The 14,407-nt window shown below is 36.8% G+C and overlaps 1 long non-coding RNA gene across 1 annotated transcript; it reads right to left on the bottom strand.

Annotated features, from left to right (window-relative positions):
* Nucleotides 1–2,218: 2,218 nt before the first annotated feature.
* LOC146768667 (uncharacterized) lies at nucleotides 2,219–14,193 on the bottom strand. Its single transcript, XR_014954267.1, has 3 exons — nucleotides 13,144–14,193; nucleotides 2,631–8,002; nucleotides 2,219–2,359 (listed from the first exon to the last, which is right to left on the bottom strand). It is a non-coding gene; the product is annotated as an uncharacterized LOC146768667 (long non-coding RNA).
* Between the last annotated feature and the right edge of the window lie 214 nt (nucleotides 14,194–14,407).

A 14,407-nucleotide genomic window follows, 5' to 3' on the forward strand; every position in this document is an offset into this window, starting at 1 on the left:
AGTCTTGATTAACTTCATATCTTTTACTAAAGTGCCTTAAAGGTGTCCAGGATGAAAACAGCTTCCATTAAAATGTTCAGCTGATGTTACCTTAGATGGGTTTCTGACTTAGGTAACTACAGCTAAAACCATGTGGTGAGCCCCATTCCTGGTGTTGGCCCTAGCAAAAGCTGGTAAGTGAATGCTTTTATAATCAAACTGAGGAGGGTCCCTGCACATGCATTTGGGCATGGGCATGTGTGTGTTTGTGTGTGAGTGAGTGCAAGCATGTGTGGTGTGTACCATAAGGTTGCTGTTACCATCTTGCTGCAGCACATCCACTCAGCTGCTATAATGCTGAACTTTTATACATTTAGGTTTCCTTCTTTACATTTTTACCTTAATTTTCATGGTAACTTTGTCACAGTAAGCCATGAATATAATTTCACATCACCCTACCTGCATCTATTTCTGTGAAATGCATTTCATCTGTTAAGGATGGATAATAAGTGAAATCTTAGATTTGATACTGATCAGTGTTATTTTCATCAAGTTATATCATTACAATTTTGTACATATATATTGTTGTTGTTTTTATTTAAAATACAGCTGTTGTAATGGCAAATGTGTAACATAATTTCCCCTTTTTTTCCTGGACTAATTCTTTGTTAAGTCCTGCTAAGTAAGATACTTAGGTGTTGCAAATAAAGACCATATATACTGCCCCCTTTTTGGGTTCAAATAAAAATATTAGTGACACTCTTTGTCATTTTTTCAGTATTATTCAAAGCAGTATTTTTATTGAAGCTTTCATTTCCTGTAATAAAAAATTTCAAAACATCTGTCCTTATACAGTTCTAAGATTAATTAATGTAATACTCCACACAGGTGTTTTCTGAAATCCTCAGTACAGGTTTGTTCCTTCATTCACTGAAATCAGTAAGCATTTAACCATTCAATTCAGTTTGAGCAAAACTAGGGTCCAACATATATCTTTAAAAAACCTATCTGACATTTGCCGCTTTGAATGAAAAAAGAGAAAAAGCTAAATACTTTTTAATGGAGTTGATCAGAAAACTCCTTTAAAAGAGGTTGAAAGAAAGAGGGTGAAATCAGCTTGTGGGGTAAGACATCCAGTCCAATGCTCTCTAATCCTCAGACGGGGTCAGAGGTAGCAGAACAATTGCACAGGGACACAGGCACCTTTATAGACTGCGCTGTGCTTGCCCAGAGCGGTGTCACAGAGTCATCTGTCCCAGTGGTCTGAGGAGTTCACGTGGCTCAAGGTAGAAAAAAACTTTTAAGAAACTACATCACAACTCTGTGTTTTGGCCTTCAGATACCTGTTAGATTTTAGTTCCCAGCTGCTCTGAATTCTACCTAAACTGAACTGAAACACTGGCACTACACCTCAGAGAATCAAATGCAAAAGTTGATGGTTGTGGAGCATCTCCTGTGAGCTGTGACATTTCAGTGTCCCAAACAGCTCTTAATCAAGACACAGCTGGCTTAGCAAGAGAAAGTTGTGTGTATTTAAATGTTTAAAGGATTTTTAAAAATTGTTCTGTATAGCTGTGTAAAATAATTCTATATTTCATTTTCTGTGATCACTTAAAATAGCAACTTCTGTAGATCAAGCAGTGTAAACATTCTAAATTACCAATAAAATATTTGTAATTTTGATTCTTTACAAAAAGGCATCTTTTTTTCTCCTAGGGGGTCCCATTTAATTGTTAAACAGTGACAGTGATGTAAAAAGAAGTAAGCAATCTTAATCTAAATATCAAAGCTTTTGGGTGGGATGGTTTTTTATAGCTGTTTGAAAATTGGAAAAGGTTCAGACTTGCATATGCGTTGCAAAATTGTCTGATGTTTATTGGAACAATCATGCCTATCTTTGCTCTGCTTGTTTTTGCTTAGAATGTCAGTCGCAATCTGCACTCTACACACCCTTATATAGTCACAAATTCTCTTGTGTTTGAGACATCACAAATAAAAGGCAAGAAGCTTTTACTTCGTTAATTTAGAAGTTTATGCACTCAGTGCTGGAGTATGCCACATGAAAACCATCATCCCTTTGTATGCTGTCAGTATAATTTTGTGTGTATCTTAATTTCCCTTTCTTGAAGAAGTGGGAAATGGTATCAGACTAAATATGCTGTAAATATGCTGTAACTAGTCAAATGCATAACTTCATTTGCTTGTGGTATCTGTACATCCCAAAATGTGTTTGATGCTGCTGCTGTTTTGTTCCAAATAGTTCATTTTCCTTCTGTTTACTTGGTGGTCGTCTGTTGCATCCACATAGATTTGTCTTTTTTTACGGTCCCAGGACCTTTAGCACATAGTTTCAATTCTCCTGTACCTGGAACAGAAGCACCTGTGAAGATGAGATCCCTTGTAAGTAAATGTATTTAGTATCTCTCATGGCTTCTTCACTTCCTTTCCCTTTACCCTGTGCTATGGTTTAGGGTCTTCACCAGCCACTCATTATGAGGAAACACTTTTTGTGCTTTTTTTTTTTTTTAAGATCCTACAGCATTCTACAGGTAGTCCATAAGTGCAGCTTGTTGGTAGTTTTCTAAACATGCTAGAACTTTCCCAGCAATGTGTATGAACAGTTACCTTACATTTTTCAAACACTGACTTACTCTGACTACTCTTGAGCAGGGGAGATTTGGCGCTCTTATGTTAGTGGAGGAGGATGGTCCAGCTGGTAACCTGTGGCTGGGTCTGGTCCACAGAGTGGTTCACATTTTATTGCACCATCCTGTAGCCTGCTGCTCTGACCACCACGTTCTTGTACTCTGCTCAAGAAGGCAACAGAGTTCTCCATGTACATGATGTGCTCTTGGGTTCAAGTTTCTAAGCCAAGTTGCTGAGCACTTCAGAAGACCAAGGCAAACAAAAGGACTTAAAAGTGCTGTCGATAAATAAAACTATGACATCTCTTTGGTCTTGTCAGTCCTCCTATGTCATTTAGCAATGCAGGCAGTGAAAAGGCACCATGCACCCCTCCCCTTTTCTTACTATCAGTAAGAAAAATCTACCATAATGAAAAGTAAAACCTTCCAGAAATTACTGTTTTACCTCAGTGATCAGTATCCTAAACCTTTGTGACAATCCTAAATCCTAAATCATTGTGACAATCCAAGGATGTCCTGATTGTGGGAGATAGTATCTGGAAGGAATTTTAAAGTACAATGTGGGAACTAGCCAGACACATCAATATCTATATGATACCCATCGGTAGGTATCTTCAACTTCAGTGCTGCTATAAAACTTTGCATCTTGTGTAGCCACCCTAAAGGAACACTTTGGAAAAAAGTGGGAGTCAAATCCTGAAAGACAGTAAAACCTGAAAAGACACACTGATGCCCTTCTTCAGAAATCATGTCCTCCAGAAGTTACTTCTACTTTTTTTGCTCTTGGGTGAGTGGGATGAGGGGAAGAATTTGTTGCCCTTTTACCTTTTCATGATCTTCATTTCCCAAAGTTTGTGTGAGTAACTCATACACCGGATTACCCTGGAGAAACAGATCGATGGTGAAACATAGTGAGTCAGACAATGGCTCTCATTTGAAGTTATCAGGGAAAAGAATAATGACATCCCCAGAAAGTTCACATCTTCCCCAGATAAATTACTTCAACACATGCAGCCTTTGCAGGAGCAGGAGAGAAACATGCCAAGTTAACAAAACCAAAACTGGTGGATTTAATAAGTTTTAGCTGGATCTGCAAGTGAAAGGGCAAAGCAATTCAAGCAAACTGGAATTTCTTTTCTTAACTAAACTATAACAAGCATCATAATTGCTAACAGGTGTTCACAGGACCAGAGTGGATCTTGCCAAAGATACAGGAAGCTTCTTCCTGGAAAGCACCTATAGCAGGTAGTACATCCTACAGATTTGGCCCCACTGGTCTCGGGGAACTAGCATAGATATAGCTTGAAAGGTTCATATCTGCTGTAGTCAAATACACAACACATGTAGTAATCAGGTGCATACACTTTTGAACATAGATAAGGGTACACAGATAAGAATACGTATGTTTTTATATATTTATACCTGTACATATACAGATCAAATATATTTTATATTATTTTATATAAATCGTGTGGTATACAGAATACTTTTCATTAGTTTTATCTGAAAAAGTTTTCAATTAAATACAGAATTTTTTAAAAACCATATCATTCTGAACAAAATATGGCCCACTGTCTTCAAAAAAAAACCAGAAAGACCACTTTTAATGTGTTTTATCACTTTAATCTCATATTTTAAATTTTAAGGGGGTTTTAATGTATTTTGAGACAATCTTACATTAGTTCATGCCATAATATGAATAATGTAGGCTATGTATGTCACTCACGCAAGCTATTAATGTCTGCCTAAGCACTGGACTTGTCTATTGCATTTTTAAACTTTGTGTTCATTAGCATGAATAATAAAGACTGCTGAGCACTGATGGAAATATTTTTACTGTTTTCTGATGTAGATATCAGTTTATGTTAATAAAAGTTTGAAATGCTGACAAATCATGCACTACTCACTGAATGGCTAAACTATGAAATGTAATGAAAATATGTATAAAGATCTATTAAGTGATAAGTATAAATATCTATTCATAAATTCCAAAGATAATTGGTTAGGAATATTTTTATAATTTTATCATTTTAATAATTTATAATTTAAATAATTAATAGCATCAATTTTTGTCACTTTTTCAGCCATTGAATGACAACAGAAAATATACTTTTCAAAAAAATTCAGAATTTTATATTTTTATGGAAGATGGAAACAGATTGTGAAATGACCCATGACATTAATGCTCTGCATTGAGCACTTCCACATAGCTTATAAAGATACTTCCTGTCAAATTGACTACTAAAATTAAGTTTGTTTACCCAAATTTCATGTTAAAGTACAAATAGACAAAGAATAGTGCATTCTTGATATTTGCAACTAATTTAGAATCTTGAAAGCATTTGATCTTTATAACAGTGTTCATACTGAAGTTGAGATATATCACAAATATCTTCAGAGGAAGAGCAATATGTCACACATAGGTAAGGCCATTTGTTTACATTTGCACACAGTTTATGCAAGAATTCAACAAATTATTTTTAGTTCACTGAAAAAGAATAAATTGATATTGTAATAATGTGCAAGTCAAATGCCTTTAAATTACTCTATTAACATAACCATGCATATATGCATTTTTACTTTTGTGTGTGTGTAAATATCTACACAGATATACATAAATTACATAAGTCAAGATAATGGCCACAATACAAAAGACACTGAAAAAACTAGAGAAGGTATAGCTGGGGGTAAAAATACCAGAAACATATAGCATATGTGATTTGCTGAGACTTCTATTGTGCTTTTGCCTGAACTGAAGAGCTTACAGCTTTCAGCTAGGAGTAACCAAACTTTGACCATCCTTACTCCAGTCTTCCCAATGAGTTGCAAAACCTGAAGTAGAATGACATTTCATGGCACTCTTACAACAGAGCAGGAATGCCAGCCATGGTATCTTGACCAAATTCCACATTAAATACTTACAGTCTGTTTCCTCTGTTCCTCTTGCTTCCTGCCAGTTGCAGTGTGGGTTAGCAGAGCATCCTGCCCCACTCTTTGGTTTTACACTCTGCACGGTGACATCTGTTCTGTCGTATGCTGGAGGTGACCATTTCCATGCTAGAAAGTGTGAGTCTCCCAAATCTTTTGATGATTTGTAGAGTATTTGGGAGTGTTTCAGAATGAAAAGTGAAATTTAAATGTAAAATGAGAGTTTCTTTAAGCATATGTTGACTCAAGTTTAAGTGTATTTAATTACCCCTTTTTTGCTGACTTTGTTAAGTTTTATAAACATGTCTTGAAAGGTTTTTAGAACTTTTTGTATAATTTGTTTGTATAGTTGGAGAGATTTATTATGATCTGGAATTTGTTCAATAGTGCTCAAATATTTGAAAAGGCATTAAGGATGTCTGCAAGGCTGAGTGTAGAAAGCCATGAGCTGCAGAGATCAGTGTTCTCCAAGCTCAGACTTGAAGTAGTTGCAGTGCTTCCAGAACAAACCAGATTAACTTCTATTCAGCTCAGATCTTAGGAACACTGAAGTAGTGTCAGTCTGCTGCCATGCAAGTGGATCCTAAGTGAGGGTTAGCAACTTAAGTAAGTAAGACTAAGTGTTTGAACCACTAGACTGTACAAGTATAACAAGTTCATAATAATTTATTGCTTGCTTATATTCAGAAATTTCTTAGACTGGTTTGGGTTGGAAGGACACAATAATAGGCAGGAACAGCAGCTACTAGACGTGGTTGCTCAAAGCCCAGTCCAACCTGGCCTGGAATTCTTTGAGGGATGGGACATCCACAACTTCTCTCAGCAAACTGTTCCAATGCCTCACCATACTGTAAAGGAATTTCTTCCTAATATCCAGTCTAAACTTGTAGTTTCAGTTTAAAGCTGTACCCCCTGCTTCTATCACTATGTCCCCTTTTAAACAGTACCTCTCCAGGGCCTCTCCAATATATGTTATTGTATTTGTGTAAAACAATCAACAAAGAACTGGCAATATTTGCTTAAAGTTATCCAATTACTTAAATGCACTTTTGGAGGATTTGACAGATAGGGAGAGGTTGAGAGAAATGGGACTCCATACTCTGCAGAGAAGAGGTCTCGGGAGGATACAGCTGGTGTGTAAAATACCTGCAGTCTTCAATGGATATTTTGGAAAGATTCTCTTATAACCCACCAAAAGTGACTTCATTTTTGAGAGAGCTGGACAGCTGAAATCAATGGACATTTAGAAGACAAAGATGTGTTGAACATTCTTAGCTAATAGTTTAGTTCAGTGTAGTTCAATTTAGTTTAGTTTAATTTAGTTTAGTCAATGTGGGCAAATGCATATTTTGCTAACAATACTAAGCAAGTATGTTTACTTTTTAGTTTAAATATTCAGTCTGCATGTCTTCTTTCTGTGGACTATCTGGGGTTTGTCTTCCCTTTTATATCCTTCAACAGGGGTTAAGTTATGATGGTGACTCTCACTGCATTATTATTTCATTGTATAGGAAATACAAAGCCCTGATCTCTCAACTATTTTTTTTTTTTGAATAGTTTTTTTATTTCTATAACTTGATTAAATAAGATGAACTTACTGTGTCTTTTGGAGGATGAGAAGCAAAGGTATATGTTATTTGTAAAGTGACACTAGTGATAGTGTATACACGCTCCTCCATTTTGTCCTATAAACAATTATATGCATTTCAAGTGATGTTGAAGTAGTAATTCTGTTGTTCAGAAACCCTTGATTGTTGCTCTTTTTGAAAAGCAGGAAGGAAGTTGTGACACACACATCACATATTTACAGATGTCAAGTACAGTTAATGAAGAGAAGCAGATGCATTCCTTAATAGCAACAGGAGGAGGGAACACACTGCCCGCTTCCATTCGGAATTTTCTCTTCAAGGCTCCCTACTTGACAAGGCTTGTCAGCTCCTTCACCTCATTTATATCAATATATTTTACTTTACTCCTGAAAATATACACCACATTAAAAAATAAACCACCAGACTTCTGTGTAAGACAGGATTATAGATTTGCAGCTGCAACTACAGTGTAAGTACTTAAAACCATGACATTTTGTTGTAACAGACACATTATAGACACTGACAAACTACTGCACAATATTTAAAAGATATTAAAATTGAAGTTATCTCAGAAAATATTCATCATACATATGATTCTCCTTTCAGCATGTTCCAGAATGAGATTTTTCTCTTTACAATGATAAAAAACTTTATCTTAATACATTGGTCTAATCTTTGCTTCTTGTAGCAATGTATACTACTTACCTTTGCAACATTTCAAATTGACAGTCGCAGACTGTCTTAGTGGTCTCCGATTCATCAAGTCAGTTTTGAATTCTAGCACCATCTCCCAGACTCCTTCCAGAGTCTATTTCATACTCAATTTCTGAAGTGTATAAACAGCCCAAACCTGCAAAAATGCTGAACAGAATCACACACACAAATTATTCTTGCAAAGTCTTGCTTGAAATGATCCACTTGCTTGACAGAGAATAGCGCCTGTTTGAGGATGTTTTTAGAACATTATGAGTTCAGAATAACCTTTGAGTGATTATAGGAAAATCTTGTTTGGGGTGTTCATGAGGACATTACGTGAGACAAGGTCAAGGAAATGTTGAAGTCCAACCTCTAAGCTAGTCCTTACTTCTGTCTCACATAAATCAAACAAATCATTGCTTGAACCACCATTGAATATACAGATTTTTTTAGCAGACCCTTCTTTCTGCTCCTGTTCATGCTGTATCCAGGTGATTCTGTGGTGCCTTCTGCTGAAACTACCTTCCCATTCTGAGTTTGGACAGCACGGATTGTGAGACACAATAAGGAAAGACTGGAAACAATCCTATGGCCACCATGACTATCCCAGCAAGATGCCTCTTTTAAAGAGTGATTTTCTGGGATATCCCTTTTTCTGAAGCAGAAGACAAGCAGAATTGGTGTCCCTGTTGTGGCTACCCCTGAGTACAGTCAGCTAGAGGTTCTGGGCCTGAAGAAATGGCTTCTTGTTTGTGTGCTGGGGGACAAGATTCTCAGTGCTGAACTGAAGAGTTCAAAGGAGCTGAGGGAAAGAAGGGAAGGGAAGGGAAGGGAAGGGAAGGGAAGGGAAGGGAAGGGAAGGGAAGGGAAGGGAAGGGAAGGGAAGGGAAGGGAAGGGAAGGGAAGGGAAGGGAAGGGAAGGGAAGGGAAGGGAAGGGAAGGGAAGGGAAGGGAAGGGAAGGGAAGGGAAGGGAAGGGAAGGGAAGGGAAGGGAAGGGAAGGGAAGGGAAGGGAAGGGAAGGGAAAGGAAGGGAAGGGAAGGGAAGGGAAGGGAAGGGAAGGGAAGGGAAGGGAACTCAATAATCTATTTTCAGGTCTTCCACATAAGCAGCTCGTTCACTTAGTGAAACTCTAACAGAAATACCTCCTTGAACAAAAAAAGAAAAGGCAGAGGGAAAGAGTGAACACTTTCTGGTGCAGCCTGGTGTTAGTAGATTATATTCTGTACCTCATGGTCAGGTTTTTAAAAGCACAGTCACAGCACATGACCCTTAATATAGCACAAACCCCACTCTGTCATGACACAGGGTTTCTCAGCAGACTTGTATTGTCACTTGTCTGTCAGATATGCATTGGGCATGACATGGACTCCACAGTTCATACACGAATATCCCAATCACACACTGGAGGACACTTGAAATGGAGATAAATTTTGTTTCTTGGAAAACTAATCTATTTTGAAACCACTGAAATTGCCCTAAGGACCAAGCCAAATCCAAGCAAGTGAAGAACATTTAGGGGCTTATTTACAAACTTCTGTAGACAGGACACAGAAGCATTTACTTTAGGAAGAAAAATTCAGGAGGTATCTAATATTTAAATACATATTGCTCCCTTAGTCTAACATTACTTAATCTACATATGTCTTCACTACTTTTACACCCATTCTCAGCCTTCTCACCTATTTATTTGCATAATTGCTATTTATTTTTCAAATTATTAAAGTTTTTCTGTGCTTGCATTTAGTGAGAAGGCTATAATTTTAATTTTGGGTTTTCATCATACATTTGTGTATTGACATTGATTAGGGAAACAATTTTAGAAACATGCTGTAAAGTTCCAAGTGACTATAACATGTAGGAAACCCTTGTTAAAGCAGAGTATATAATATACACCCCTAGCCCACACAGGTATCATAGAATCAGAGAACATCTCTGGAAAATTCCAGGGATGAGACCCAGTAATACAAATAATTACTTGCATGTTGCAAATATTTACTTGGAGCAAATAAAGAGTAAGAGAGGTTCTGGTGCAATGACTCACCTACTGACTGATATGATAAACAGTTACAAACAACTGTGAAAATGTCTCCATTAGATTTTTGTCATTTCACAGTTTTTTCATAGAAGAGTTATTCATTTCCTCATCATCTATTTCCTCTTCTGAAGGAAGAATATTGTCACAATAAATCATTTGTTCAATGTTTCTCATTAAATGATGCAAGTAGGAAAATTAGAGCCAAAAAGCAGCAAAAAAACCCAGGAATAATGTGTCATAATGTGGCTTATATGCAGAGAGAACCAGACACCCTGTCATGTCTCAGCTATATCTGGATACATAAAAGAGTTTAAAATACCAAAATACAAGTTACAGTAATGACTCTACCTTCATTCAAGAGAGAATTGTGACCATTTGTTTTTAGTACATGAAAACAAACTTGCTTAGGGTCTATATTGAACTATACATACATCAAACACCTGAACAACCCTGGATTGTGTAGAGCCAGCTCCAGAAAGGGAAGCAGCAGAGTCACATTATCACAGATGATTGATTGGCCCTTGTGCATGACACAGTTAATTAGCCAGAGCTCATCACCAGAATAGCACTGCTGTATTGCTCATCAGATCTAAGGTAGCATCATCCCCATGTCATTAATTCAGATAACCAGCTCTCTCAGAGCACATATCCATACAGCCATAGATAAAGAACACAGGCTCAAATACCCAGTCTGATCCCATCAATGACAGATTCCACAGAGTCTTACAGGGTTATTTCTGCTTTTGAAACACACCCAATCTAGATTTAAAAACTGCCAGTGATACCACACTTCTTCACTGAGTGAATATGGCCATTAATTTAATGGATTGCTAATAAGTGCCTTATTTTGTGTTTGAGTTTTAACTTCACCTTTTTGACAGAGGAGCTTGTCAGACTGCTGGACTGAACAGCTCTTTACTATTTGCCCTGTCTTGTGTATCGTGACCAGCTATCCTTAAGTCATCATGTTGATAAGCTGAGTAGATTGCACTGCTGGAGACTTTCCAGGTCCTTAATATTCCCATGGCTTTCTGTTGACCCTTCTCCAAATTATTCACATCCATCATTAACTCTGAGCACTAGAACTGGACACTCTATTCCAGTAGCAATTGCTTCTCTGCCAAGTATGGCAACCCTGTAACCTTCCCCTTCTCTCTGGTGGATATACCTAAGGATAGTATTAGCTAACTTTTTTCCATGTGCTCTAAATAACATGTCCTCTTCAGAATTTCTACTTCACAAAAAAGTTCTCTCTCTTGTTTTTATGGCTTACTTTTCTATTCCTATATGATAGACTCTTTACTTGCCTGTGCAGAAATGTCTCTTTTTTTTCCTACTCTTGCTCACATGGTGTCCCTGGATACTCTTTGTTCCTGATCCATGTCTTCTTAATTTTTCACTCCTCTTATCCTGTGTCATCACCAAATTTTTCCAGACATAATGTGATGTCTTTTTGCCCAGTTATTGGTAAAAATGCTCAATTATATAGAGCAAAAATTGTCCCCCTGGGACCTCTTGGAATACACAGTTAACCAAACAAGACACAGACACACTCATATTTACAATTATGTTTGAAGATAAACAGTTTTGCCTCAGCGTAATGTCTGCTGCATTGACATGTTTTTCTGTGGTGTATTAGTGAAAAGTCTCACATAGTACCAAATCAAACCTCTACCAGAAGTTTCTCAGTTCTCCAACCAAACTTGGATCTTCATTCAAAATATTCAGTAACTTTGCCAAGATATATTTCTCTAAATTTTATTGACTAAAATTAATTATATTAACATATCTTTATGTTTTTATCTGTGTATGTATACTGCTCCATTATTTGTCCTAACACGGTGCTCTGACTGCCAGACATGCATTATTCAGGTCTGGGGTTTTATTTTTATCCATTTTCTGTTTTAAAATAATGGTACAGTGTTATCTTCTCTGCAGTCCTCTGGAAATTCCAAGACTTCTTGAAAAGCAACCAGAGGTCCTTTACACTAAATTCAGCATTAATTTTGACAAGGGTTTGGTTGCAAGGTTATTAGAACTGCTAACTTAAAATCATATGATGTCTTGCACCTGCTAGATATGCTTAGTACCACTGGAGAATATCAGCATCATCCAACAGGAAGACATAATTTATTTTTCTCCCAGAGAAATTCATAATTTATAAATTCTCCAAGTCCATAATAAAGAACTGAAGCACTTATGGAATGTTTCTGCTTTCTCTGTGTCATTGTAATTCTATTAGGATCATCCTGCCTTTATTATTGTTAGTATTGATTTTGTTTGGATCTACTCAGAAAATACTTTAACTCAGATGGTTACTCTTCCATTCCATAATATTTTTCTTTAATTTTCTTTATGTGCTGGCTTCTATCCTTTTCACTGACACCACTCATAAATATATCTCTGATATCACTCATAAATATGTCTTCTTTTTTATTATTTGTTCTGCTCTGATTTCTCGTACATTGAAAATGCTTCTTTTCTTAGATACAGGACTGTTTTCTTTGGGATACTGTAGCTTTTTCAACCTCTAGCAACATATTTCCAAGCCAGTTCTAGTTATTCATATTTCTTTTTATATTTTTTCTTCCAAGTGGATATGTATATCATATTGAGTGATAAGGATTAGTACTGTGCATAAAGCTAAGAGATGCAGACTGAATTGCAAAGGCTGCCACTCCCAGATGAATCAGGCATCCTACCACTTCAGCTATCTGGCAATGGACCAGCACAGGTTTAAAAGAGAAAACAGCCTCAAAAGGATCTAGTTAACGTTGCTTTGTACAGAAAGCAGTAAGAGTCTCCCCATCACCAGATAGCAGTACCACCCTCATGTCAGCAGAAAAAGACATATAGGAAAGCTTTGCTGACACTGACGAATTAATGTAGCATTTAACAGCTGCATCTTTGTAACAGCATACACAAGACCAGTGTCAGATATCAAAATATATATATATATATACATATATATATATATATACATATATATATATACATATATATATATATATATATATATATATATATATATATATATATATATATTTTAAAAGTTAGCTGCAGTCCTTGGTAGTATTTTAAATAATGTGTGCTATTTGTGCGTGCTTAAAATGTATTTTTTGAAATATTTATTTTCTACTTGGAGGCAATGAGAGGAAGCAACAAAATAAAAAGAAAAATCCCTCATATAGTATTTTTTTTTTTTCTGGTTGTGGTTAGTAGAAGCTATAGTGTGCATGTTTGAACACAAATATGAAGGTACAACTTACCCTGTTGTCTGATCCCAGGAAAGGGCAGAATATCATTCCATTCTTTTTCTTGGCTCCGCACATCTAGGCTGCCAGCACGAACACTTCCTGTAGCGCCTCTGCAAAAATGATTCCAACGGTTACAAATCCCAGCTGTTCTTTTGATGTGTGGCTCTGCTGTTCTTCCCATTAGCCTTCCATGCCAACTTGCTTTCTCAGCGCCAGCTTCATGGCAGAGCAGCATGATGAAACAGAGGCCAGGTGGAAATAATCTCCCCTAACGTAAAACCACAGCTTTTGTTAAACCTGAAATGTTTTATTTTGGAAAAAAACTATGTGCCTGCCACAGCTTTTGTTAAACCTGAAATGTTTTATTTTGGAAAAAAACTATGTGCCTGTATAGAAACTCTGAGTTCCTTAGAACAGAATACCTCCAGTGAAAACTGCTACTGCTAGCTACTGTCTACTATGATGCTTTGGCAATCAGCTGGTAAGCATTTACTCATCACTAAATAATAAATTTAGTAAACTAAAACCCTTTATGCTTTCTCATAGATTAAATCTGTCAATTAAATTATTTCATGTATTTAAAAAATAAAAAGCAATTTTTCAGAAAAGTTGTGTAATACATTGTCTTTTGCCTTTTTATAAGTCTGCTGTTTATGTGCCAATACCTCCAGAGATCCCTTCCACTTTTTTCAGCATTCATGGATACCCACTGCTTTCCCTTTGATAACACATCCAGCCATTGTATTATAGAAGACAATCAAATTTGGTTAGGCATGATCTACCTAAATCATGTAAATGCAAATGACATTCTTTTCCTTCATGTGCCTGGAAATGGTTTCCAGGAGGATTTGTTCTAGAACTTCCACAGACTGAACTGAAACTGACTGGCCTGTCTTCTCCCAGATGCTCTTCCTTGCACTTTCTGAAGGTGTAAATGACGTTAGTCTTTCTCACATCTTCAAGAACCTCCTTCACTCTCTACTGCTTTTGAAAACCATGCCGAAGTGTATTCCAATGCCATAAACCAGCTCCCTCAGCAATCTTCAAGTCATTCTGTCCAGTCCCATGGACAGAATTCACATGTCCAATTTGTTTAAGCAGTCTCTAATTCCTGCCCACCCTGCTACAGGTAACAGTTCTCTCCCCACAGACTCTGACACAGAGATTTGGGAGGCTGAAAAACAGACCTTGCCAGTAAGACCCAAGTCACTCTGTCACTCTGTCTTTATCCTTCATCATTAAATCATCTATCCTATTTAGTGGCAGATTTGTAATT

The sequence above is a fragment of the Lonchura striata genome, chromosome 1 (assembly GCF_050655825.1).
Source record: "Lonchura striata isolate lonStrDom1 chromosome 1, ASM5065582v1, whole genome shotgun sequence".
NCBI classification, from domain to species: domain Eukaryota; kingdom Metazoa; phylum Chordata; class Aves; order Passeriformes; family Estrildidae; genus Lonchura; species Lonchura striata.